The sequence below is a fragment of the Bidens hawaiensis genome, unplaced genomic scaffold, assembly GCF_021521415.1.
Source record: "Bidens hawaiensis isolate Kalapana, Puna unplaced genomic scaffold, B.hawaiensis_p1.1 tig00047508_1, whole genome shotgun sequence".
Taxonomy (NCBI): Eukaryota; Viridiplantae; Streptophyta; class Magnoliopsida; order Asterales; family Asteraceae; genus Bidens; species Bidens hawaiensis.
The window spans coordinates 125,788-140,756 of NW_027498492.1; the positions used below are offsets into that span (position 1 = coordinate 125,788).

Below are 14,969 nucleotides of genomic sequence, written 5' to 3' on the forward strand. Positions count from 1 at the left end.
AGCAAGGTGGGTTCGGCAACTTTTCCAATTTGACAGTTTTGGTCCCTATAACTTCCAGAAATGCATTTTTAGCCCGATTTAAGTGCTTTAAAGGATGTTTTAATATGTTTAATAAAGAAAATAATATAAAATAAATTAAATACCATAAAATACTAACAAACACACAATTTCATTAATGAAAAAGATTCGAATGCAAGAACAATTCGGGTAAACAAATAAACCGAAATTGACAAATGTCACATTATTCTCTACTTTTGAAAATTTCGTCCCGAAATTTAGAAAAAACTACCCAAAAATTCTTTTAAATAAAATAAAAGAATTTTCCAAGAACTTTTTCCTTAATGTCGGAAAGCAATTTTCAAATCTAGCAAATACTGTGACATTCAACAATATCGGTTTATTTGTTTACCCGACTCGAGCTTATATTCGGATCTTTCTTCACTAATGAAATTGTGTTTATTAGTATTTTATGATATTTAATTCATTATATTATTATGTTAATTAAACATGTTAAAACATCCTTTAAAGCACTTAAATCAGAATGAAAATGTATATCCAGAAGTTATAGGGTCCAAAACTGTTAAATCATTAAAGTTGTCGAACCCACCTCGCCACGTCACACGAAATCGCGAAGAGGGTGGACATGGTTAGCCACGCGACGCGGCCACAAGGCTGCAGTAGATCGGCGTTCTTTAAAATAAAACGTTCATTTTTAATTTTCCGGGCTTAAAATACCCGTTTAATATTACAAAGCATGTTTGAGAAAAATATAATTCACGTTATTTATGATTTCAAATATCGAAGTCATCGATGGCATACTATAACTCCAATCTTTCATCACGTCTTGCTGCCTGATCTAATCGTACTAATTTCCTGTAAAATGAGTTGGAAAATACGTCAACACACAGCTAGTAAATAACGATGACTCCGTTGTAAAATTTTCAAGTTACTTTGTGAAATGAACAATAATTCCATTGTGACTCCTCATTAGATACCTAACTCAATTGGAAGAAATTACCCTAAATACATGTTAAAAAACATATACACAAATCATTTCTCTAAACAACCTAGTAGGTTTTCATTGGCATGTTGATGATTCGTATGGCCTTAGAGAATGTCCAGTCACAATGTATGATATACTTTAATCAAAGTGTTTGTTTCTTTTTATTATAACACAAGATTTTAAGGATTCATAGATCATTTGCAAACATTCTGACACATAAAAAGTTCGTAAAAGTTTAAGGCGTATTCAGCTTTTGCTAGGTAAGTGAATCTGTTCAGATAAATTTTATGTCTTCTGATGCTTAACTCCCAAGCTTATACATGACCTAATAATGACTTGTTAACCTCTAGCATTACTGGAAAACTTGGTTAGTACTCCCGCTTGATTAACACCACCTTTCTTGGCTTGCTCTTACTTAAGAACTTCAAACTACTCGCTTAAAAGTGTTTGGTATAAGAATATGATGGTTTGTGATGAAAATGGTCGAGGTAAGGGCTGTATTTATAGCCTTATAGACTAAGGATAAGTCACACATCATTTGTAAAAAATTAGGGACGAGTTTGACACATTTTTGGGGACTCGGGCGATTATACGAGCCGTCTAATAATGAGACGGTTCGTATAATAGGGCCATCACAAATTGTAGGTGGATGAGACACCCCATCTCAAAATGAAAACCTAATAATCATGATAATATTGCGACGGGCCCTCTAATGACGGTTCGTTTCATATGAAATTTGGAAAATTACATATTATACTCTAGACTTAAGTTTGGCAGAATGACAATTTGGTACCTAGACTTATAAAAAATCAAAATAAAGTTCTAAACGTTATCTTTACACATTTTATGCCTTTTCTTTGTTCGGGTTTTATTCCTTGGCTCCTTTAACTTTTAAAGGTTGTCAAATTTGACACGAAATTCCCAGGTTTTATTCCTTGGCTCCTTTAACTTTAAAGGTTCATGTTAACCTAAAAACACTCATGTTATCAAGAACAAGATAAAAAGAAAAAATAGAAGATTATGAAGCAAAGCACGACCAACATTCCCAAAACACGACCATATCTTCAGTTAAGAGAAAAGACAAAACTATATGAGATTTGGACTGTTGTAGACTCAACACAGTTGTGCATTGCTTAACATGGCTGTGTTAACCCATGTTGTACGAACTGATGATGAAGCATTTAATGCAACAGTACAAAAAAAGTCATAATGGCCGTGTTATGCTCAACACGGCCGTATTTTACACCCCCAGACAGCTTACAAATTGAATGTTCATTTCCTTCATTCAATACACCTTCCAACATCATCTACTCCACTTCAACCACCTCATTTCACCACCATTAATAAAGGAATTAATCTCATCCATCCAACCCTTTAAGATTAAGAAGATTAAGCTCTTGGAAAAGGTCATTAGCATCAAAGATTAGTCATCCAAGTTGGTTAGATGTTTAAATTTAATCATGTTTGTATATATACTTTGATGGTTAACATTATGTTTATTATTGGCTAAACTTTTATTGTATCATCTTGGTTATAATGAATCATAACTAAAGTTTAATAATGTTAGATAAATATGTGGTCGGTTTTTAATAAGTAATGGTTATGTTGCAGTTATCACTAGACGAGGAATGTTAAAATACTCTTAAAAGATGCCCCAAGTTCTAACCTTGATGATAAGCCGAGAAATTTCTAGTCTTGTGAGGCCTTGGCGCACCTTAAAGTAGACACCAAGTTTTGAGCTTGATGATAAATTGGGGAACTGCCACTCTTGTGATGACTTGGTTATTAAATTAAGAATCTTTATATGAGCCGCCAAGTATCGAGCTTGATGATAAGTCGAGGAATCGTCATTCTTGTAAGGGCTTGGTTGGGAGGAAACGAATCCTAATATTGACATAGACCAAGTGGAAAATTAGTAGTGATTAATCATTTTTAAATGAGAACTATCAACAATATTTGTGGAAACAAATTGCTAATGTCCATCCACTAAAATCAGTTAATTACTCGTTAAGTGAATACGCAACATAACCTATTTTAACAAATCTTGGATGGCTATTACATGAGTTCTATAATTGCCCAAGAATTGTGTGAATTTATACTTGTTAATTCAAGGTAAATTCTTTACAACTCAACTAATCTTAATTGATATTTTATGTATAATACAAGGGTAATTTTTATTAAAGTATCAAGGACAATTCATTTAGTAATTTAAGAGATTGTCACACCCTTAAAGTGAGTTATTTTATAGATGTTTATCATAATATTTTAGTGAAGATCATGAAGTTATGCATATCTCTTTTTTTTAATTATCATGAAATAACATAACTTAGGAATAAAGTGTTATTCCCACATTTAATCACCATAGTAAGCTTAGATCACATGTTTACCAAAGTTAAGAGAAGTTTGAACCAAGATGATATAATTTAATCTTTGATCTTCTATCTAAAAAAATATAAAAACCAAAAATATTGTCTCTTAATTTATGTATTTAATTTCTGTCTAAAATTGCTTATCAAAACCAAAACTTTTATGATATCCAATTCCGGTTGAAATAAATACAACGATTTAGTATAAAAAATCAAACCAGTGTGTCCGTGAATTGATGTTTGGTTCTTACCTATAATTTACTACATATATGATAGGTACACTTGCTTATTTGTGTATGGTTTAGTTAAGAGAATAATCATTTTTATAAATTTAAAACTAGACAGTGTTTAAACAAAACCTTTTGAAAAACTTAACACTTTTTCGATACCATTGCACGCACATTAATAAAAATTCGTTTAACCTTTAATCTTAACCCGCATAAGAAACTGTTTCTGAAGGACTGTATGACGATGAGACGGTCTATCTCAATGTCTGCGCAGATCCGTATTGTGTAAAATCATTTTAAACATATTTTTGACATCCATTAATGATTTCTATGTTTCTCATATGATATGTAAAAAAAGAAGTTAGCATCATGCCAACATACTTTTGACAAGGTTTGATTCTCGTAGCCTCATTTATGGGCTTAATGAGTGGAAACGAACTTTAAGAAAGCTTAGAACATGGTTAGCTTGATGTTAAACAACTAAGGGAACCTAGTATGGACTGTTGGTTTCTAACACTTCTGGAATTGCTCGAACATAACCTCCTTGCCTAATAACACATTCTTGAGGATTTGGAACTTGCTTATAAACACTTAAGAACTTCAAGAATGCAAGATTTGAGGCTTTGGGTTTGATTTTATGTGTTTCAAATGATTGGTGATGGTTTGGAACGTTCATATGCATGGTATTTATAATGCAAAGTCCCTGGATCAATTCGCGAGGAACGTTGTAAATCCTTTGTTGATCTAGCATTCATACAGATCGTCTTATCATTAGACGGTCCGTCTAATCAAAACTCTGTGGATAAGTTTGCCTTGAGACGGGGCTGGCTCAAATAGTAGGCGGGTAATACGTTCCATCTCAATAAATATGTTTATCAGATAAGACTCGTTTGATACGTACGGTCTAATGGATGAGAAGGTCCGGCACGTTTTCCTATATACAGTTGTACTTTAAGTTTGACTTAATGACTAAATGGTCCTTTAACTTTTAAAGTTGTCCAAGTTGAACTGAAAGTTTGATGGTGTTAATCATATAAATGTTTCATGAGGCCCACAATGACTTGTTATAACTTACTATAAGGTTGTATAGCAAAATCAACCTACTAACACATAGCAAAGACCATCAAGGCCTAATATTGTATAATAATCCTACACATTTCGATCATAAGGCCGAAAACGATTTCTTATGATCTAATGTGTGTTAGTGTAGCCAACATAACCTAGTAAAGCATGACAAGGCCCATAAGGCCTAAAACGACTTGTTATGTCCGTACATGGGTTTATGTAGCCAAAACTACTCAAATTCACACAAGGCCTAATATTGTAAAGCAATCGCACATATATCACTAGCTTCAAAATAACTTGTTTTGACTTGAGTCAGCACTCTTATTAAATATAACTACATATACTTATGAAATAACTTGATTACACTACCAAGGATTTTGAATCAGTTCCCGTTATCTTGCTCATTTTCTTCAGAAAGAGAATTGGCGTTCATATTCAAGTAAACTGGTCTGATCGTCCCTTGGTTTATTGTGTAGAAAGGTGAAGCAAATGGGATATGTGAACTTGAAGACGGGGAGCTTAACAATTCAAAGTTTAGTTGCTTTGGATCAAAGTGATATCTTGTGTTAGGGTCATGAGATGATGGTGGGTACACTAGATGATGAGATCCGGGCATATTATTAATGTTGAAGTTCTGACTAGTGTCTTCTTGTTGACGGGGGTGACATTGATCTATAGCTTTCACATTGTGATAAAGACAAATGTGAAGGATTCAAATTAAGGAAAGAACCATTTGGCACAAAATTGTTGAACATAATAGGTACGGATGAAGATTGGTCACTTGATGAACAAAGAGATGGTCTTTTTCCTTAGATTTATTAGGATTACAATAATCGTCCCAATTGACACCGTAAGCATTTGTTTTAACCGCCTCGTGAGTTTTGGATTGAGAAGCAACATTAATCATCGATTGAAGATCTTCAACGAAACTAGATGGCATCTGGAGAGGTGGGAGTTCATCAATTTCATGTTTCGCAACATCGAGCAACCAATCAACAGCTTTACTAGGTTGATCAAGCCCAAGACGGTATTGAAGATCATACAATTGAATAGCAGTTGGTACGGATAACCTCACTCGTCTATCTCTTAATCCTCTCATCGTACATACTTTACTATGCCGATCTTTCCCACCAGAAGCTCTTGAAACTCGAACAATTCTCGGATCTTTCAGTTTTGTCCATGAAGATGTAGTCAAGTTTGGTTTAGAGGTATTCTTACCCCCAATAATATTTGTGCTTTCTTCCTTTGGTGTAAGATCCAAGTCTCTAAACCTGGAATTATTTAACTCGTGCATAATGGATGCAACTTCTTTTCGGATCGAATTATATGTGTTCCAGATTGTAGAAATTTGGCACTAAACAGTAATAAACTGCTTTATACCCGACCTCAAAAATAAGATATCTGTTCCATAGTAAAAGATGAATTAGCTCTCATACACAAAAGCACATGGTAGTAGAAAATTTAGCTAGGAAAGCATAACACACATACAATAAGAAAATTTCAGCTACATAGCCATTTGGATCATCTAAAATTATGTCGAATTAAATTCATAAACACACGAATTCAGATCTTAAAGTGCTATGGTCATCATCAATACACAAAATCTCCTTAAAGTGAATCGAATATATACTCACCTACTAAAAGATTTCTAGGTGTGTACAACAAAAGATGAACTGAAATTTGAATCTCCAAATTCACTTGTCATGTTTTCTTGATAGTAAAACTTATTCCATCTCATTTAATAATAATGAATAGGGATGAATGAGAGAGAAAGGGGGTTGGGCTGAGATGAAGGTTGCATGGTGATGGGAAAGTAAATTAGATATAAAGCAAAGGCTGGTAGGGTGCCACGGTGCAACACCTTATCATATGAACAAATATCAATGGGATGATGATGGTATTTTGAATAGTATTAGGGCTAAATCACATGGCCATAAAAAGCAAGTAAGCTAGGGTTTGGTGAAGATAAGTTTTGTGTGTAGTAAAAAGCATAATAATTATTATTATTATTGGGGACCATTCTGCGCATATATTGAAAAGCTGTGGATCTCTCTTTATCGTAAGTTACGAATCAAGCCATAGTGTTTTTAACATTTTTTACAGCTGATATTAGATTCATTTTATGTCATATTTGATTTGATTATTTGATATAGTGTAATATATTTAACTTAATGTAATAACTAATATAAACATCAGACTTTTGATATGTGTATCGCAAGTAGTTTCTGGTTTCAACTTTTAAATAAAAAAAGGGATGGTCTGCCGCTTATAGTGATACCACGGTTCGGAAGATTACAAAAAAGTAACTTAGGTGTACGGGAGCGAAAAATGCATCCATGAATGTTATGACAACAGGAATGCAAAACAATAGCAAATTCATGTCCCACATGATGGTTATAAAGAATATAAAGGATTAAGATATAGATTTTTATGGTGTTTTATAACAAGGTACACGAAGTAGAGGTGCATAAATCGAGGTATGGTATGATCGGGTTTTTTAAAAATCGAGTATTGACCATAACTAGGTAGGGTTCGGTTCCGGTTATTATTTCTAAAAACCATACTCTATGAACCCGGGTCCAGGACGGGTATGGAGCCGGGTCTTCTATAACCGATATATGTATACGCTATTTTCGGGCATGTAAAAACCCCGCTTTTTGCAGCTTTTTGTTAATAGTCCTGCAGTATTTCAAAACATGGTTATGGGTATTTTTAAATACCCAATGTTCGGGTAACTAAAATACCCGATCTCGGTCTGCAGGTATAGAAAGTTGTTTCCATTTCAGTTTTTTGGGGCAGCAACCTTTTTTAACTTGGAACTCCATATGTATGTTTGGCAAAACTAGCTACTAGTTGTAGCTGAAAGCTGGTGGCTTGAAGCTTGTAGCTATAGCTTTTTAGATATATATTTAGATGTTTGGTAGAGTAGCTGAAACTTTTATTAAATGTATAAAATTACTAAAATGGGCATAACTAAAAACAATAATAGTAAATGTATATATTTTGGAATGTTATTAAGTAAATTAAAATACGAAAAAATTGTAGCTCTTTTTAAACGATACTAGTAGAAGCTTTAAGTTTTTTCTCCTAACCAAAAAGCTTCAAGCTCCTTGAACCAACAAAGTTTTTAATTTACTAGGAGTTTTTTTTTAAAGCTTAAAGCTAGAAGCTCCTAAAAACTTCATACCAAACATACCCCATATGTTTGCATAAATTGATATTTATGTTTGTGTCAAACCATAAAGAATACGAGAGTTATTATATAATATTATATAAATTTAGGTAAAAGCATGGAAATACCGAAAATACATCAAAAATTATTTGAATATCGGGGAAAAGCGGTGACACATGAAGGTTTTAGTGGCGACAATTATCGCCGCTAATACTATATATGACGTCATTTTAAGGTATTAGTGGCCAAGCCGCTAACACTAATTTAAATTGTCGCCGCTAATACTAATACATATATATGACGTCATTGTATTACTAACTTTAATGACGGAATTTCTTGTAGTGTCCGAATGATAGAATGAGAGTGTGTGGAACTTCATCAATAGTAGTTTCTCAATAGATTTTTGGGATTTTAGAGTCAGAGATTAAAAAATATCATGCTATCCGCAGCTAATAACAAAATATATAATGAATGACCCAAGCGGTTTTCTGGATTCTCATCTTATATGATTTTTAATAAACTAATGTCCTTGTATCTAACTAAAAAATCCAGCAAGAAAAGCAATTTCTGTAAAGAAAAAGTAAAATGGAATCAATAAGTTACTCCCCTTGATCTTTATGGTGAGACCTAGAGCTACTCATCGTTATACGTTTTCTGTAACTTACTTTAATATTAGTTTTAGGGGATCTGATGAAAAGAAACTTCCATCCTGTGAAAAGCGTTTCTGTCAAAGTGTCAAGATCCCACAAGAAGGCCAAAATTTTATAATTCAAAAATATCTAAAAATCTTATTTAATATAGCATTTAAAGTTATATTATTAACTTTGTTAGTCATTCTATAAATGGTAATAGTATTAGTTGACACCCTAGTTCGCTACTCTAGTTGAATGACATATGAAAAAATGGTTTTGCGTTAATAATATAGGTAGATGAGAGTATAATCAAATAATAAGCATCGTGGATCGAAGTTATAAATTAGTGAATCAATCATTTCTCGTAACTTTTACTATAAAAACTATTATTGTCAAGGACGTCTCCGGGATGTATTTAAATGCGGAAAATATTTTATAGTAAAACTTTTACTATAAAAGAGTTTTTTGTTTTTTGTTTTTTTTGTTAAGCACTTAAGTTTTTTAATAGGCTTACGGTGGTTATGATTTTGTTGCGTGAAACAGAATTTATGACTCAAGTAATACTAAAACTCACAAACTTTTGATTGAGAGTCATACATATTTGCCACTAAACCAAACTAGTAGTTGTGTAATTAAATTTAAACATTTAAATTACATATTTTTTTACATATAAATAAAATATATGTAAATTTTTTTAAATATATATGTGCTTAGCGGGGTGTCGGGCCGGAGGCGGTCGGCCACCCAGCTCCTTTAGGGTCGGCCCTAGCTCAAAGGAACTCTATTTAACAATCTTTAAAAAAAATCATACGTATTATATGTAAGTTCCATTTCCTTAAAAAAAATTAATTGTTTTTTGCATGAGTTAACTATTGAACCATGTGTAACGAGTGGTTACAGTTTCCCGCATATGCGTAATGTAACTCTGATAACACATGATACAATAGTCGACTGATGTAAAAAATAATAATTTAAAACTATCAATAAAACAAATTTTACATATAATACATATGAATAAAATAGTTAAATGGAGATCCTCGAGTTCTCACAACTCATAAAAGTTTTTAAAAATCCTAACCCGTGATATATATATATATATATATATATATATTAGTTTTTATCCCTCGTATTACGGGGGTTGTTTTATATTTTTTGTTCTAATATTTATTTATTTTTTTAATTTATATTTTTTTATTGTATGAAAGTTAATAATATACTTATGGTTTGATGATAAATTGTTTTACAAATAAATGAGATGTTATAACCCGGTTTAAAAGCTATATGGTTTTGATGAGACCCAAGACCCGTTTATTTTTTTTTTACTATGAAATTGGTTTTTTAATTATAAATAATATTTATGAAAGTTAATAATATACTTATGATTTGATGAGACCCAAGACCCATTTATTTTTTCACTATCAAATTATTTTTTTAATTTTAAATAATATATATATCTTTTTTCTAAATAAATAAGATATTATTTTTTATAATATCCTATTTTATAGTATTTTTACATAAATAATTTGTTGAGAATAATTTTTAATTTAATGAGATGTTATAACCCGTTAAGAAATATATGGGTTTGGTAAGACCCATACCCATAAATTCAGGTCAAATGCAAGAGAAGCCTCCATTTAAAAATCAAGCAAATCTGGTGACTCCAAAAAAGGGGGAGCGACCACATCGCGACACGTAAGATTTTTATGTCTTCGTTTATATTATATATATATATGGGTGTGTGTGTGTGTGTGTGTATGGTTTGAATCAAATACAAATTAAATTAAGATTATCCACAACAACAAATCTTTGCAAACTGTCACATTAGCTCGACTGAATCATATTTCAATTTTTTCTCGATTACTTTATTTTCTTTCACAACAACAAACATGCACGAACCTTATTAAAAAGACTAAAATTATATATGTATATGAGAAGGAATGACTTTGGGATCCGCCATTGAGGTTTGACATAAGTGTGTATGAGCATGCCTTTTTATTGCATATAAAATTACATTACTTTATTGACACAGTTAGCATGCCTTTTTAGTTTATACGTTAAATTTCACACACACACACACATATATATATATACTAGATTGGTGCCCATATGATCAACTAGAAAACCTTGGTAATCACGTAATAGATTTATGATTGTTTATTGTTGTGTTATAAATTGTGAAACTGTTTGTTGGTGTAAGTAGATTAATATTTCTTAATTTAAACTCATTTATTATCGAAGTACAAACCAAATCGAAAGAAAACCGTTAGTAATCATTCGGCTTGGTTAGTTTCAATTTTCAACGGTACGTTTTAGTTTTCTACAACAAAATATCATTAGTAACGGTTTGGCTCACAGTTTAATTCAAAATCATCGAAACCAGACCACAAACACTTATACATAAAATGTTATTTTTTTGATTGAAACAAACTATGGTAATATCATATACTCAAATTAAAGAGAACAAAACGCGCGTTTTTATGGTGCGAATTAATATATATATATATTAATGTACGAAAGAATTATGATCGTTTCAAAATCATGGGGGCTTGGGTTAAAAGTGAAATTAAAGAGAGTAGATTTAACATTTGCTACTTTTCAAACCCGAAAATCCAACCCGTTTAAAATTTTTATTTTCATGAAAGACTATTTTTTTATTATAATATTTATCATTGATTTGTATTTGTTAAGTTACAACTCGATTTCAATGCTATATTGTTGTTATTATTATTATTGAATCATAAATAGTTCATTTTAAGTTATTAGCATATTTTCATATGTGCACATACTTTGATCTATGCTCATTTCATTGTATACATGTGTAGTCGTTAATTTGACATGTTGAACCAGGTTTGACTAGATTAATATTTTAACATGTAACACTAATAATTATGGTTATTTTAAATTAATTTTTATCCTAAGTATTTTATATGACATCTTTTATTAAAAGAAAAACATCTTTTAGCATATTCCAAACACAATTTTCTCTTCAAAACTTACCTATTTTACCCCCCCCCCCCCCCATTTTCTAATAACAACTATAAATACCCACTCATTGTCATCATTTTCCTTTGGTCATTATTTTTCTTCTTCTCTCTCCAATATAATTCTTCCAATGGAGTTTATAATTTATATCTTCTTGTGTTTGTTCATCTTAAGATTACAAGGTAGGCATAAAGTTTTGTCTATATTTTCTTATATTTGTTCTTATTTCTTCATATTTTCTTATTGTTATAATAGTTGTAAGACCATCACCTAATTATATTTATGTTCCCACCTAATATATACACTACAATGTATAGGGTGGAGGAGACAAAGAACTAAGGTTGCAAGATGGTCATTAATTGTTAAACCTTAACAAGTTCCTACATTCTTAATTTTTTGTTTGTTTTATTTATTTTAATCCAAGAACCATTAGGATTTTGATGATACATGAACAAACGTGTTATATTTATTATACCACAAGTGGTTCATAATTTTCTTTATAAAAATTCATTCCAAAACATCAAAAACATTGTACTTTACAATGTTCCAGATTTGACAACAGAATTGTTCGACAAAGGTCGAGCAATAACATGTTCATAACAAATTGGAACGATGCAAGGAAAAGTCATATCATTAACTTTATTGAGTTACGGTTCTAACAACTATTTATTTGTATATTTGTTCTTTCGTGTGGCTTCACAATCATTATTTTAAAACTACGGCGCAGATTTGTACCCTCTATGCAGATCAATTATTTTAGCCTTTCTCAGGTCCGAATTGGGCAAACTTTATAAGAAAAGTTGTTCCTTACACATTAATTATTTATTTGACTGGAGATTTATAATTTTTGAGAATTATTGATATGTTTAAACATATATGCAATCAGTAACAGAAATCTATCCAAAACTTGATTTCGTTTTCTTGTTTATTTTTAACTTCTAGTTGTGTTATATGTTTCTTTGACCTTTATTTATCAAGAATTTCTAAAGAAGTCTTGATTACTTGGATTAGGAATTACTCATCAGGACTCACCCAAGCTTAACCAAATACCCCATCTTTCCATTCACTAATCAAGATGAGTAATCACACTCCCTGTTTTCTATTTTTGTTTTGGGAACTTTATGCGTGCACACATTTTTTATTTTTTATTATTATACAAGTATATGCTCAAACACATTACACTATTTGAATATTGTGATATTGCTTGATTAGTTGCTAAATGTTATATCACTATATGTGTTTACAGTTTTATGGTTTGGTTGGTATCTCATCCTCATCCACATAGTATGATCATGCGTCGTGCTGAGTAAAACATGTCCGAATCTAGTGGCATGTTGAAAAGACACTTTATTTTATGTTTTTCTAGTTGACGTAATACACATTATCGCAAGTAATGTCATTTTTATCATTATATATATCTCAAAACTTGTGATTAAATGGGATGATTGAAGATGCAAGACATTAGTTATACCTTAGGTTAAATAAAAACAAAGAACAATTTGTTAGTTGGAATTTGATGCAATGTATTGAATTATTTTGTTTTGTGAAACTCTTGTGTACGATAATGATGTATATAAAATTATGCATCTTTTTAGCATCAAATAATCTCTAAAAGCTGCAACTTCTATCAAATAGTATATTTCAAATAGCTACTTATCATGCTAAAATGTATTTTCATGTAACCCAAGCCTCAAACGAAGAAATGAACGAAAAGCCAAAGAAAATCCAAGAAAACACTGAAACACACCCCCATGCTTTCTATGCAAGAAAAGACAAAAATCTGTAAGAAAAGATAAAATACTAGACAACTAGACACGGGGGCCGTGCCCCAATAAGCATGGGGCCGTGGTCACTTTTCAGAAAAAAACAAAAGAATATAAACAAATCACAGAAACACGAGGCCGTGCCTCATGAAGCACGCCCCCGTGGTGAGTCATCCATATACGATCTGACATAGCATTAAAAGCCCCGTGCCTAGTTGCCCAGACAACCTATAAATAGAGGAGCATGTTGCACTCATTTGGCGTGCTTGAAGAAAACTTCTATGCGGGTTTTCTCATATAAAAACACCCACTTTACACTCATATTGATGGTCTTTTTGGGAGTTTGAAGGCTTGGAGGACATCATCATCCATCACCATTGAAAAAGGGAGATGCCTTCACATTTGGTTAGATTGTTCTAGTTTGATCATCTGTTTGTTATCTTCATCTATTTTAATGTTCATAACCATGCTCATTATGAGCTAAACTTCATTTACCATCTAATTTCTATGAAGAATCTTTGTTTTACTTGATGATTATGTTGAACATGTGGATTTAGTTTAGTAAAGCACATGGTTATTTTGCAATTATCCTTTGATGAAGAAAAGTTTTATCACTTTAAGTCAATACATCAAGGTTGATGATTAATAATCATTCATGATTCACTCATGTTCTTGGAAAACTTGAAATGATAAAAAAGAATACATTAATAACTTATTCAAGATAAAACATGGATCCTTATATTATACTTAGAAATGATGAGATATAAGTTATGATCTATTTCTCTATAGCTAGTTTTAATATTTTGAAATAGCATTGTTAACACGATTGTTTAGGTTATCATGCTAGTTAAAGAAATCATATGTTAATGGGATGTGTAATTATAACATAATTAAATCAACCAGGGGGGGGTTGTGTGAGTTAACTACAATAATCCGAATTGTTAGAATTGGTATTTGAGAAATCGAAGTCAATCCTATCTTTCTACTTTACTAAACTACTTGCTACTTAAATTGACATTCTCGTTGTAGTATGAGAAAGCAAGGATAGACTTGAAAATGTGCATGCTACTTCTTTTTATGTCATAGAATATGTTCACTTTAGAAATGAGGGATTATTCTGTCCTATATTATTAGGGCAAGTGTATCACATGTTTACTTAATTATCATTACGAAAGAATGGAGTGGATTCTTGATCTTAGATGGTAACTCTCATATAATTGATTTACTCATTAAGAATTTCTCTTCTTATCACCTACATATTATATTATATATATATATATTATATATATAAGTAATTCTATTTTATAAAAATTTAAAAACCATATAATTGATTTACTCATTAAGAATTTCTCTTCTTATCACCTACATATTATATATATATATATATATAAGTAATTCTATTTTATAAAAAATTTAAAAACCAACCCCAAAATTATTAAAACTCTCTCGATTAACTAAAACGAGGATTCATTATTAGAAACCATTGTGTCCACGGATCGATATTTGGTTCTTACCAATAGCATTCTACATATACGATAGGTATAGTTGGCTATTTTGTGTGTGTTTAGCTTAGTAGAAATCACTTTTATACATTTAAAACACGATCTTGTGCGAAAGCTAAATTCCATTCCAACCATCTTATAAGCACCTACAAACAACACATCAGATAATTTGAATGAATAAATTAGAAATTGACACTTATTATTATTTTGAGTATCTTTGAGCTATGATACAAATTACGTCACGCCCCGACATTTCC

General features: G+C 31.3%; 1 pseudogene across 1 annotated transcript; it reads right to left on the reverse strand.

Moving 5' to 3' along the window:
• Positions 1 to 5,043: 5,043 nt before the first annotated feature.
• Positions 5,044 to 6,444, reverse strand: LOC143597040 (uncharacterized; annotated as a pseudogene). The gene is made up of 2 exons (XR_013146824.1): positions 6,296 to 6,444; positions 5,044 to 6,062 (listed from the first exon to the last, which is right to left on the reverse strand). The product of XR_013146824.1 is annotated as an uncharacterized LOC143597040 (transcript).
• Between the last annotated feature and the right edge of the window lie 8,525 nt (positions 6,445 to 14,969).